Genomic DNA, 13621 nt, shown 5'->3' with positions numbered 1-13621 from the left:
GGGAGTCCTATACTGGTTAATCTTACCAAAGCAGAGCTATTGTGTATATTATATGATTTATATAGATCAAGACATTTTAATGTTTAGTAACCTTGCTCAGAATATGCATAGGATTTTGGTGTTTTAAAAGTTGAGTTGGAACAAGCCATCAATTTACACATTCTATCCTGGCCTAGTTTAGTTTTCTCTCTGTCAGCTCTGTGCTCCACTGTCTGTCTACTACGAGCTATTCGATGCCTTTTTTGTTGTGTGGGGGGGTAATAGTATATTGAAGAGAAATGTGGAATTTTTTTTTTTTTTTTGTTTACTCTGGATCCATCCTGGTTACTCTTTGGGTGAAAAAACGTGATTAATTGCCACAGTCAGGGAGCACTGTTCCTGTTACTAATCACTTATTGTGTTATCACACCACCGCTGGAGTCTTCAGAATCATGGAAGACATTATGGATGAACAGCCAATGGTAAGTTTTCATGTCACCAGAAAGTGATTTTGGACCCAATGAAGGACCTTCCTTTCTGCAGTGCAATAGAAAGACGACTCTGCCTGGTGTAAAACATACTCTCAGATCCAGGTAAGTAAATGGGACATTTACTTTGAGTTTGAGGACACTCCACCTAGGCATCCCCCTTTAACCCCATTCTATGAATCCTCCGTTTTTTGGCTCGTGTCCTAAGGTGATGGACCTCTTCACCTTTACAGGAGAAATTACTTAGTTTAACTAGATTTTTTTTAAATTTTCCTTTTGTATTCTTCAATTAATTCTTCACTGCCTTCTGATACAACAATAGAAGCCATACATCCGGATCGGTGCAAACTCTGTACAGCTGAGGCCCAGACCCAGCATCATAGGGACAGCCCGTATTGTTGCTTTGGGCACTGGATCCTGCTTGGCGCTCACCTTGGCACCTTGTGCAAGCTGTTTATTTAACATGGTGCTACACAGGTCCAGGGCCATGGTACATTCCAAAGGAATCTATAGCCTGAAGACCCCTTCAGGAGTATGCCCACAGTGACAAGCAAAGCTTAGACCCTATATAGGGCCAGTGACATGGACAGCTAAGACTGGATCACACTGTTTAATGGACCACTACTGTAGCCCCATTGCAAGTATGAGACATATCTCTGTTACTTGCTTCACTGATCTCTTCTCTGATAATTTGGACTGTCCTTCACTGGTGCAGGGTTCACAGCTTTCATCACCTTCAGCTGCAGGCGCCAGTCTCTAGGTGGGGTGGCTGTCTTCCTGGGAGAAGCTGCTCCCTATCTGCATCCCAGGTGCCAGCATGACTCAGTCTTGGTGGGCGGGTGGCAGAAAGCAGCAGGGACCCCCGAGGACAGGGGTACCACCCGTGCTTGCACCCTTTGTGGTGCGGAGGGGACTTTTTCCCAAGTTGAGCCCAAATCTATGGCCTGTCAGTCTCCCCTGGTTTTAGAGGAGTCCGCCCCCTTGTCGGATGCTGGTCCTTCACCTTTTGAAACCTTTTCCAAGGCTATGGAGGGCTTTGTGTCATGTATAGAGAGGGCCAAGCACCCCTTTCCTCACATGTCAGTTACTGATGTGTTGGATACGAAACCTCCATGTCCTTTTCCTCCGGAGTCTCCTGCAGCAGAATGCACCTCCTCTGACCTCAAAGATGACCTGTCGGTGGTTGTTTGCCTGTGAGAAGGTTGGTGTCCCACCTCATTACAGCTTTCAGGGAATCCCTGAATATGGAGGGTTCCCAGCCCCCACTTTGGACTCCAAGTCCCCTTTGGGACTTGCAAATGGAGATCGTCCAAGTTTTTCCAGAGTGATACCTTTTTTTTTTTTTTTTCTCCAATCTACAAACCTTGGGCATTCCCAGCCAAGCTGTTCTCCCTGTCCTTGCAGTTTGCTGTTTGCTGCTCCTTTGAGGAAGTGTTTTGTCAAAAAGTTTTCTGGCGCCCTCAGTTAAGAAGCAGGACAGTATGGCATGCTCAATTTATGTGGCCTCTGGTGCCTGTTCGGGCCTGGTTTTGGCTATGGTTTTGTAAACCTTGATCAAGTGGGCCAAGCTCCTGCATCAGCGGATGGTGGCAAAGCAGGCTTCTCCTGCTTGTGTTGAATTAGCAGACCAACTAGTCCAGGGCCTCCAGTACTTGTGCAATGCAGACGTGAACTCTGTTTTTAAGTGGTCTCTTGGTCCTTGGCAGCCCAAGAGCTCAGTCTGCAGAGAAGTCCCCTCCACATGAAGGTGCGCCCCCACCTCAACATTTCAGGGTGGGGGGGGGACTCCTTCGATTTGCGGACTGCTGGATAGCTCACATCTCAGAGATGGGTCTTAGAGATGATTTCTTCCGGGTACAAGGTAGAATTTCAGTCCTTGACACTGGATTGTTTCTTTCCCTTTTTTTTTTTTTTTTTTTTTTTTTTTTTTTTTTTAACCTCCATCTGTCTCCACAGTGGCTAGCCAACTTGCCTTCTGTAGTTCAGGGACTCTTGGATCACGATGTTATAGCCCCTGTTCCATCCTCTGAAGAGAGGGTTTTATTTTAAACTTTTTTTTGTTGTTCCAAAGAAAGACGAGGCTCACCTCATTCTGGACCTGAAAATCCCTGAATTCCTTCCTGAGGGTGCGCAAGATTTGCAGAGTCTCTGCACTTGGTCATAGCCGCCTTGCACCAGGGGGGAACTCCTGGCTTCAGTCAACATCATGGATGGCTATCTGCATGTCCTCATTTGTCGCTACCTTTAAGAGGTTTCTCCAGTTCACCATGGGGGAACTGCACTTTGTTTATGGCACTCTCCTTCGGCTCCGTGGATCTTCACCAAGGTCCTGGCCCGGTTGTTGGGCCTCCTGCACTGACGGGAGATTTGGATTGTGAGCTACCTGGACGACCTACTCTTGCGAGTGCAATCAGCCTCTATCTTGAAGCTTGATCTGTCCTTCATGATTGAGAACCTGCAAAATTTCAAATGGGTGCTCAATCTGCGCAAGTCAGTCCTGCTCCCCCCCACCTCCCCTATCGGCAATATCTGGAACTCATGCCTAATGTGTCTGTGGCCAAAGACTTTTTACATCGGGAAAAAATCCCAGAAGTTGCACCTTCACGCTTGATGTGTCCATTCAGTTTTGCAAGAGGATCCTGGTGGCTTTCTTTGAAGCGGTTCCTTATGCCCAACAACACACCAGTCTTCTGTAGTGCGAGATCTTGACCTAGTGGACCAGAGCTCTGGGTTCCTTAGACCTTCCAATCTATTTCTAGACCAACCAAGGAGTCGTTGACTTGGTGGATTTGCTCTCTGCTTCTTCTGTCTGAGAAGTCTTTTCTTCCCTTCAGTTGGTGCATCATTACCACAGATGTCAGCCTTTTTGGGTGTGGGGGTGTGTTAGAGCACTCCTCTGTCCAGGGCTGCTGAGCTCTGGAGAAGTCCAGCCTTCCAATTAATATTTTGGAGCTTTGAGTGGTCCATCTCTCTATCTTGCATTGGACTACACTTCTTGCGGGTTGCCTGGTGCCAGTGAAATCCAACACCACTGCAGTTGCTTACATCAACAACTAATCCGTACCAGCAGCTTCGCAGTGGCCCTGGAGGTGTACGGTTTCCTTGATTGGGTGCAGTGGCATGTTCCGGTCCTAGAATTGGACAACTGGCAGTCGGACTATCTTGTTCGCCAGACTCTGGACCATGGGAAACTGTCATGAACCTCGTTAGGGAGCCTGGCGGTGCAGAGGAAGGCATCGCGTACAGCCCTGGTTCGGGCCACTGAGGGTGGAACAGCAACCACGAGAACACGGCGGGGTATGGGTGCCTGATTAGCCCAGAAATCTGCAGGGAAATAGCTGATGACTTTGCTAAATGGATGTCAGGAGTGAAGCAGCAGGTTGTAGGCAGATGTCACTGAAGAACAGGCTGGCTACAGGTGGCGCAGAAAAGCAGACTGGTAGCAGGCAGGCTGTCAGCGGGCAGATGACACAGCAGAGCAGGCTGGTAGCAGGTGAAGCTGGATTCAGGGTCAGAAGGTCAGGTCACAAGCCAATGTCTGCAGCAGAGAGGCAGATCAGGCGGATACCGTAGGCAGACACAGAGTTCAAGAAGCAAGCAGAGGTCAGTCCAGGTAGCGTTCAAGCGAGGTCAGGATAAGCCGAGTCAATTGGGTATCAATACAGGAAGAGACACAGAGAGAGCTGCAGATGAGACCACAATTCACTAGTGCAGCTGCTGCACTTATATAGGCCAGTAGGCACCAGAGTTGGCCAATGTGCATTGCTGCATGCACTTATGCGCACACACAACAAGAGCACCTGCAGGCCAGCGCCTGCGCATTCGTGTGTGGCTACGAGCCTCAGCTATGCCACGGCCAACATGTCCCTGACAGGAACAGTGTCTGCATCCCAATGTGTTTCTTCAGGACTGTAAAAAAAACTCTGGATGTGGACCTCTTTGTGTCCTGACTCAATCGGAAGGTTCCCAATTTTGTGATCCAGTGCAGGGACCCATGGGATAGTGCAGTGGACACTTTGGTGGTTCCCTGGTGCCAGTACTCCATGATTTATGCGTTTTTCTGCTGATTTCTTTGAAGCTCCTTCCCTGGGTTTGAATTGGCCACGCAGGTCTTGGCTTGTAGATCTCGTTTGGTCGCGGATGCGCCCTGGCAACTCTCACCTCATTCTCCAATTCCATGTTCTCTCTCATGGTCCAATTTATCACCCTGCTTTACAGTAACTGGCTTTAATGGCTTGGCTGTTGAAACCCAGGTGTTGAAGGACAAGGGTCTGGAAGTCTACTAGATATATCTACTGAAGTCCTACTAAGCCTTTTACAAGTCTCTGGAAGTCCACCCCTTCAAGTTCTCTTTTGCCCCTATTCTGACCTTTTATTCAGAGTGGCGTGGATTGTAGGTTTGCTCTTTTGTTAACCACTTCCAGACCGGACACTTTTACCCCCTTCCTGACCAGGGCAATTTTCAGCTTTTAGCGCTATCACACTTTGAATGACAATTGCGCGGTCATGCAACACTGTACCCAAATGAATTTTTTACCATTTTTTTTTAGATAGATAAAGCTTTATTTTGGTGGTATTTATTCACCACTGGGATTTGTATTTTTTTTACTATGTAAATGAAATGTCAAAATTTTTTTTAAAAAAGTGTTTTTTTTATAAAATTTTGCAAATAAATAATATTTCATCATAAATCTTAGCCAAAATTTATTCCGTTTTTTATTTTTTTAGTAAAAAAAAAAAAAAAAACCAAATTAGTTTATAAGCAAAAATTATAATTTTTAAACATTTTTTTTTTACATTTTTATTTTATTTTTTTATTTTTTTTTTATTTTTATTATTTTTTTTTTACATACTGTCACCCTAGCAGTACAGTGTCACCATGGTGACACTGTACTACTTGTGGGGGATGATAAAGATTTTTTTTTTTTTTTTTTTTTTTACACTGATTGCTTTTACACCCATATAGGATGTAAAAGCAATCATTTCTCTTTCTCTCTGTGTGCATTCCTGCACTCATTGAGAAATACAGAGTGAGCTGTGATTGGTCACAGCTTGTCACATGGTACAAGGCTTTTGTGAATAGCCTTGTACCATGTGACCTCTGTGATCATTCTCAGATTTCACACATAATAAGCAATGATGTCAGAAGTGACATCTTGCTTACTACTTTGCATGTGATCACTGATTGGCCAATCAGTGATCACATGATCGGGACCTCGTACAGAGGTCCCGTCCGACGATCGGTGTTTCACTGTGTCCGGAGGACACAGCGGGCACCGGATCGCGGTGCTGCGCGCTCCCAGGGAGCGCGCACAAGCAGGGTGCGGGGAGGCAGTTTATAGACGGCCACCCGACCCTGCAGTGCCACCGTCCGGCCGTTTATATACAACGGCCGGTCGGGAAGTGGTATTAAAAATACAGTTTGTCTTTGCAGATGACACCAAGCTTTGCAGTGGAATAACATCCATTACAGGATGTCTCCAACTTACAAGCCGACCTCAATGCACTGTTTAATTGGGCAACTATGTGGCAACTGAGATTTAATGTTGATAAATGTAAAGTTATGCACTTGGAGGCTAAGAATATGCATGTATGGTACATACTAAGGGGAGTACAACTGGGGGAATCAATGGTAGAGAAGGATCTGGGAGTTCTGGTAGATCATAAGCTTAATAATGGCATGCAATGCAAGCTGCGGTTTCTAAAGCGAGAAAAATCCTGTCTTGTATTAAGAGGTAGAGACTCCAGAGAGAGATATCATTTTACCCCTGTACAAATCATTAGTAACACCTCATCTGGAATATGCAGTTCAGTTTTGGGCACCAATTCACAAAAAGAACATTGGGGAACTGGAGAAAGTACAGAGAAGCTCAACCAAACTGATAAGGCATGGAGGAGCTCAGCTACGAGGAAAGATTTAGAGGAACTTAATTTATTCTCTCGAGAGAAGAAGATTAAGGGGGGGATCAATTGTGAACCAATTGTGTGTGTGTGTGTGTGTATATAGGATAACTTTTTTTTTTTGTTTTTTTTTTTTGTTTTTTTTTCAACCAGGCTGTGTAACTATCTGATTTGGCGATTTCTCTTTCAGTGTCCCCTGGTTCGTACCTTCATCCAGGGGGTCATCCGGGTAGTTCCGCCTTCTAGACCTTGCCTTCTACCTTGGGACCTGAACCTGGTTTTGTCAGCCTTACAAAAACATTGCTTTGAAGGCATTCAGGTTTTTCCCTTCTTGGCCTTGGTGACAATCACCTCTGCCTGTCGAGTGTCCGAGCTTGCAGCTCTTCCTGTTATCAGCCCTTTTCGGTGTTGCATAGGGACATGATGATTCTTCATCCGAGGCCATCTTTCTTGTTGGCCTTTCACCTTAATGAAGATATAGTCCTCCCTTCCTTTTAGGTCCTCATTCATCTCATTCGAGGAGGCGGCCCTCCATGGTCTGGATATGATTATTATTATTCAGTATTTATATAGCGCCAAAAGGTTTGCTCAGCGCTGTACATTATAGTGGGGAACAGTACATGAGACAATACAGTAACAAAACAATACACGAGGGGTTCGAGGGCCCTGCTCTTTCGAGCTTACAATCTAGGAGGGAGGGGATAGTGGCACAGGAGGAAGTGGCTGTGGGGGGTGGAGGAGATCGGCAGTTAGGTGAGGGTGGGGTAGGCTTCCCTGAAGAGATGGGTTTTCAGGGTGCGCCTAAAGGTGAGGAGGGTAGGTGACAGTCTGATGGATTGGGGTAGTGAGTTCCAGAGGATGGGGAAAATCCTGGAGAAGTCCTGCAGTCAGGCGTGGGAGGTGGAGTCTAGGGAGCTAGAAAGTAGGAGGTCTTGTGAGGAGCGAAGATTACGGGTTGGGTGGTATTTGGGTATCTGGTCGGTGAGGTAGTTTGGGGCAGCGTTTTGAATGGCTTTGTATGTCAGTGTTAGTAGTTTGAATTTGATGCGTTGGGCAATCGGGAGCCAGTGGAGGGAATGACAGAGGGGGGTGGCAGAAGAGGAGAGGAGCAGTTGGTAAGGTGGATGAGTCTGGCCGCTGAGTTCAGGATAGACTGAAGCTGGGATAGTCTGTGATGAGGTAGGCCGGTGAGGAGGGAGATGCAATAGTCCAGGCGCGACATAATGAGGGAGTGAACGAGTTGTTTAGTAGTGTCTGGGGTTAGGAACGTACGTATTTTGGAGATATTGCGGAGGTGGAGCCTCCATGAGCTTGCTACCAATTGGACACGGGGTTGGAAGGACAGGTTTGAATTTAGAGTGACACCTAGGACTTTGGCTTTCGGGGTGGGACTGATGGTGGCGTTGCTGGTCGTGATGGAGAGGGTGGGGGGGCACAGGCTGGGGGGAAAATTAGGAGCTCGGTTTTGGAAAGGTTCAGTTTGAGGAAGTGGAGCGACGTCCAGGCTGTCGTTCAGCAGGTGGGTGATACAGGCGGAGACTGAAGGGGTGAGTTGAGGGGTGGAGAGGTAAATTTGCATGTAGTCGGCGTAGAGGTGATAGTTGAAGCCGTGGGAGTGTATCAGTTTGCCAAGGGAGGAGGTGTAGATGGAGAAAAGAAGGGGCCCGTGGACAGAGCCTTGGGGGACCCCAACAGAGAGGGAGGTGGTAGCGTTATAGGTAACGCTGAAGGAACGTTGGGTGAGATAGGAGAGAGCGGAGTCTCTGATGCCGAGGGAGTGTAGTTTATCAAGGAGGAGGGGTGGTCAACTGTGTCGAAGGCCGCGGAGAGGACTGAGTAGTGGCCGATAGCTTTCGCGGTTAGCAGGTCATTAGTGATTTTGAGTAGGGCGGTTTCGGTGGAGTGTAGGGGATGGAAACCAGACTGTAGTGGATCGAGGAGGTTGTTAGTGAGGTGGGAGCTTAGGCGATTGTAGATTAATCGCTGAAGGAGCTTGGAAGTGAATGGTGCAGGGAGATGGGTCTAAGTTTGTTCAGGTCAGTGGGGTCCAAGGAGGGTTTTTTTGAGTATGGGGGTGATGTGCACGTGCTTTAGGGGGGAATGCGCCAGTAGAAAGGGAGAGATTGAAGATGTGGGTGAGGGAGCGTAGGATGGAGGGGGAGGGTGCCCGGAGGAGTTGTGTGGGGACAGGGTCAAGGTGGCAAGTGGTGAGGCGGGCTTCTGAGAAGACCTTGGTGACCTCCTCAGTGGTGGCAAGGCTGAAGGAGCGGAGCGTTGGGGAGGTTATAGTGTGCGGGATGTTAAGGGTGGTGGGGGGCAGGGCGGTTGCGAGGTCAGAGGACGGGAGAGTTGGAGGAGGGCTAGGTGGGGAGGTAGGTGGAGCATTGGCAATGTTCTTACGGATTGCGTCGATCTTATTTTGGAAGTGAATGGCAATCTTGTGGGCGGTGAGTGAGGTACTGGGTGGGGGGGAGAGTAGGGAGTTGAAAGTGGAGAAGAGCCGGCGAGGATTGGAGGAGAGGGTGTTGATGAGGGTTACAAAGTAGGTTTGTTTGGCGACGTGGAGGGAGGAGGTGTAGGTGAGGAAGGGGGATTTGTAGAGGGAGAATGCTTCAGGGGATTTGGTTTTGCGCCATAATCATTCCATGATCAGTGCTATTCTTTATCTCTCGGCCATGGAATCTATTTATAAATTTGATGCTGTGTTTATCATCCCGGAGAGACCTAGGCAAGGGTTCGTAGAACGATGATCTAGACCAGGGGTGGACAACTGTGGTCCTCCAGCTGTTGTAGAACTACACGTCCCATGAGGCATTGCAAAACTGACAGTTACAAGCATGACTCCCAAAGGGAGAGGCATGATGGGACTTGTAGTTCACCAACAGCTGGAGGGCCACAATTGCCCTTCCCTGATCTAGACCTATGTTCTTGCGGTCCATAAAACTGTTTCCAATTACAAATTTCTACCAGGGTGATAAGTGCGTCCTGGGCTTTTCATCACTTTGCTTCTCTTCAAGTTTGAAAAGCAGCTACTTAGTCTTCGGTTCATACATTTACCAAGTCTTATAAACTTGATATTGCTGTCTCTGTGGACTTTGTTGGAAAAGTCTTTCAGGCTGTGGTTTGAGTTCCACCTAGAGGTCAATGACTAATTTGGTTGTGGGACCACCCCATCTGTCTTTCTGGCTCTGCTTTGGGATGTCCCATCCATGAGAACTTAAGCTGTGTCCCTCAATGAACAATAGAGAAAATTGGATTTTTGTACTCGCTGTAAAATTCTTTTCTCTGAGTTCATTGAAGGACACAGCACGCCCCCAGTCTTGTTTTGGTTATTGTCATCCTTATACTACTGGCTACAAACTGAGTCCTGGGTTGCAAATAGAGGGTTTGGCCAACACCAAAGGGCTGCCTCTTAGGCATGCTGAAAGTTTAGGTTGCACTGGTGTCCTGCTCCTGAAGGTGGCGCATCAAACCCATCTTTTGAGAGTTTTTAGCAAGAAGGATTTTACTGAGAGTATAAAATCCAGTTATGCAGTGTAAAACGTCTTCAAACTTGGCGCTAAAATTCCAACATGTAGAGCTTAGTCCAAGTTGGATGACTAGATGTTGCATCACACCACAGGTCGTATAGTTTACTGCCATGTCTATCCACAGCCTTTTATAAGGTATGCAGTTGCTTCCTACCATCCTTTTGGCAAGAAGATTTGCTACTCCTTTATGGACAACCTTACCCCATTTTTAAACCCTACTCCATTTGTACCTCACAGGAGAATAGATAATGCTGACAGCAATGTGGAAAACAAGGTGCAGGGGGATTGTGGCAAAAGCTCTGGTCAGCATTCACTCAGCCCAAGGCCTGCAAAACACTCAAATTGTTCAGTGACGGTGCTTCCCTTGCATGGGAGCAGGATGCTTTTTTACCAGCCTCTGCATCTGATTCTAACACTGCCTTATCAGGTAAGCAACTTGCTGCATGCCTGAAATAGACAGTTATGTAAACTATGTCACAATGTTATCTTCACCGAAGTCAAAAAGTGCAATGCCATCTCTAGAGGAGCCAGATACTGAGGGGAATGAAGAGGACTCTCATAGAGGTAGTATAAGAGGAGGCTTCAGAAGATTTCCCACCCCCTGGCTCCAATACACCTGATGTTAGGACTTCACGCAGTTTGCTTGCCAACGTTGATGTGCACAAAAGCCCCAGCATTGTCGCACTTGATTATCCTCTGTCTTAAGATACCCCATTGGGTACTAAGAGACATGCTAAGTCTAAAGACATTCTTCAGGAACAAATAGAATGGCCAGTTTATGATATTTTGTCAGTCCTGGAAAGATTTTCACCTCTCCAAGCATCATTCCCAAGCACTATCCAGTGGAAAGAGTTCACAAAAAAAGTGGACTATTTTGGTAGTAGACCCTTTTGAAATCTTCATTAAGTGATTTTGCAGACAGAAAGTTAACACTCTTAAAGGCTCTTTACACTCTCAGGCTCTGCAACCAGCTATTGATGAAATTTGTCAAATCACACGGAGTTGGACTAGGTCAATGACCAATTCAACAGGGTCCTATCTTCTAGGGCCATGCTTTTGTGGAACACTTAAAAATGTTACCCTCCACTTTGTTCTTTTTGTTTTATGCCGCAGAACAAGTCATGAAACCAATCTCCAGAATGGTTCTGATTTTCTTCCCATATGCACAGAATCTTGGGGCTAAAAGCTGGGACAGTTTCAGATGCCAGTAAAAATGCCTCATGCATATGCCCTTTGGAAGAGTAAGTCTCTTTAGGCTCTTGATAAATACTAAAATAATGTCACAGGAGGAAAGATAATTCTTCCACAGCCCTCCTCGGGGCCTGTTCCTCCTCAAAATGAAGAGCATTTAAATGAAGAGCCCAAGCTTCAAATTTATAACAAATATTCAGCCCTTCCTTTCCGTGCAAGGCTTGGAACACAAACTCCACCAAATTTACCTCAAAGCTCTCTTCCCAATGAAGTAGCACTCCCACTCCTGAGTGGGGGGATGTTTGATACAGTTTGCCATTCTTGGGCTCACAGACACCCTAGACATTTTGGTTCAATTGGTGAATTACTCCTAGATTGTAAGCTCCAAGGAATAAGGCCCTCCTATCCCTCTTGTATTGAACTGTATTGTTGCTGTATTGTCTCCCTTTATATTGTAAAGCACTGACCAAACTGTTGGCGCTATATAAATCCTGTATAACAATAATTAAAATGGGTGCAAAATGGCATTCTTAACTCCCCTTTTACTTCTCTCAAACCAACCAAAATCTGCCCAATGATAGTCATATCTGCAGCATGCCCTGAGCAACCTCTTGTTCCAAGTGTTGGTCATTCCAGTACCTCTGGAGGACAATTTCAAAGGCTTCTAATCAAACCTGTAGCAAAACTCAACAAGGGTATTTATCCTGTTTTGAACCTAAAATCTAGGGATGCACCGAAATTTCGGTTGGTAAAATGTTTCGACTGAAAACGCCCCTTTAGGCCATTGGCCGATATGGAAAAAAAGCACCGATAAAGGTACTGAAAAAACCCCGCACCTCGCCACCGCCCGACCGCTGCTTTCACCACCGGCTGTTCTCAGCCTTACCTGAGAAACTATCAAACGATCCCGGTGCTGAGTATAGAGATGAGTGGAGGAAAGATGGCCTCCACTCATCTCTATGCCCTTGGAGGACTGGAGCAATGTCACTTCAGTTCTGGACATTTTTTTTTTTTTTTTTTTTAAAGCACTAGATCAATGCTTTTTTTTTTTTTTTTATCCAATGCTTTACATTGCAGAGGAGAGATGTGGGGTCCTAATTGACCCCATATCTCTCCATAAAGAGGACCTGTTTTAAATAAATAATAAAAAAAAAAGGTTTGAAGTGTCCCTGTCCCTCCCCGTGCTTGCTATGCCCACATATGTAAATGGTGTTCAAACTAAACAAGTGAGGTATCGCCACAAATGTCAGAGCAAGAGCAATAATTCTCGCACTAGACCTCCTCTGTAACTTTACACTGCTAACCTGTAGAAATTTTTAAAGCATCAGCCATGGAGATTTTTAAGTACCGCAGTTTCAAGCCATTCCACGAGCGTGCGCTTTTTTAAAGTGTGACATGTTTGGTATCCATTTACTCACCATAACATCCTCTTTCATATTTTACAACAAAATTGGGGTATATATTTCTTCTTGTTTTTTTTTTAATCAAAGTGAATTTTTTTCAAAAACATTATATATTCATTTTTAAAAACTGCGTATTTCGGTTTTCGGTCAAGTGTATTTTGAACTTTTGGTTTCAGCACCAGAATTTTCATTTCAGTGCACCACTACTAAAATCCCAAGCAGGTTACTTCAAGTTCAAAAACCAGGTATTGCCTCACTGAAACCAGGGGAATGCTTAGCAACCGTAGACATACAAAATGCCTATCTGCATATCCCATTTACCCACCTAAACAGCGTTTTCTGCTCTTTGCCTTAGGATAAAAACACTTCCAGTTTGTCACACTGCCAACTGCTTCCAGATTATTCACCAAGAGTATTGCACCCCTTCTTACCCTCTTACGAACTTTAAGGCTTTCAAGTCACAGGGTATCCAGACTACCGTCTTGTGGAAGTCCACAGGGCTCTTCAGACACTTCAGTCTTTCATTTGGCTAAATAACTTTCAAAAATGCACTTTCCACCCTTCCCTTTGTCTGCGATCAATGATCCCCATTCCAGACATGACCCAAGCAAAAGTATTTTTTTTTCTGTCTCCAATCTCATACTAGGCCTTAAGGTCAAAGGGACATCCCTCTGAGATCCTCCATGAAAGTTCTGGGTCTTTTTAATCACTTCCTTTGAGGCGCTTCCATTCAAGACCTCTTCAAACACAACATCTAATTGGCATGGAGCAAGCACACTTCCTCTCCCAAAAAGTCTTTTCTTCTATTCACCCAAACAGGAAACTGCCTAGCTTAAAAGTTCTAGTCAAGCCTTTGACAATGGGGATAGGTTTTCTGCCATACCAATGAAGGGTAGTGTTCCAAGCTCTCACAGTTCAGGGAACATAGCCACCCAAGAAAGCCAAGTTCCCCATCAACATTTTGGAGATCAGAGTGATAAAAAATGGCTCTGCACCACTGCCCGTCCCCTTCTTCAGCAGCACCCAATCAGGGTGCAGTCAGATAGGATCACAGCTGTGGTCTACATCAGTCACCAGGAATCATGCAGCCTTGAAGGAAGCAAGCCTGATTATTTCGGGGAATCAGAAA

General features: G+C 45.9%; 1 protein-coding gene across 1 annotated transcript in view; it reads left to right on the top strand.

The window, feature by feature from the left end:
• CTNNA1 (catenin alpha 1) overlaps positions 1 to 13621 on the top strand; it is a 274271-nt gene that overhangs the window by 134430 nt on the left and 126220 nt on the right. The gene's annotated exons all lie outside the window — the stretch shown is intronic.

This window comes from Staurois parvus, unplaced genomic scaffold (assembly GCF_062004578.1).
Source record: "Staurois parvus isolate SC_StPar_1 unplaced genomic scaffold, SC_StPar_1.0 ptg000958l, whole genome shotgun sequence".
NCBI lineage: Eukaryota > Metazoa > Chordata > Amphibia > Anura > Ranidae > Staurois > Staurois parvus.
The sequence above is the reverse complement of the archived record's forward strand: the minus strand, read 5'-3'. Positions and strand labels throughout refer to the sequence as shown.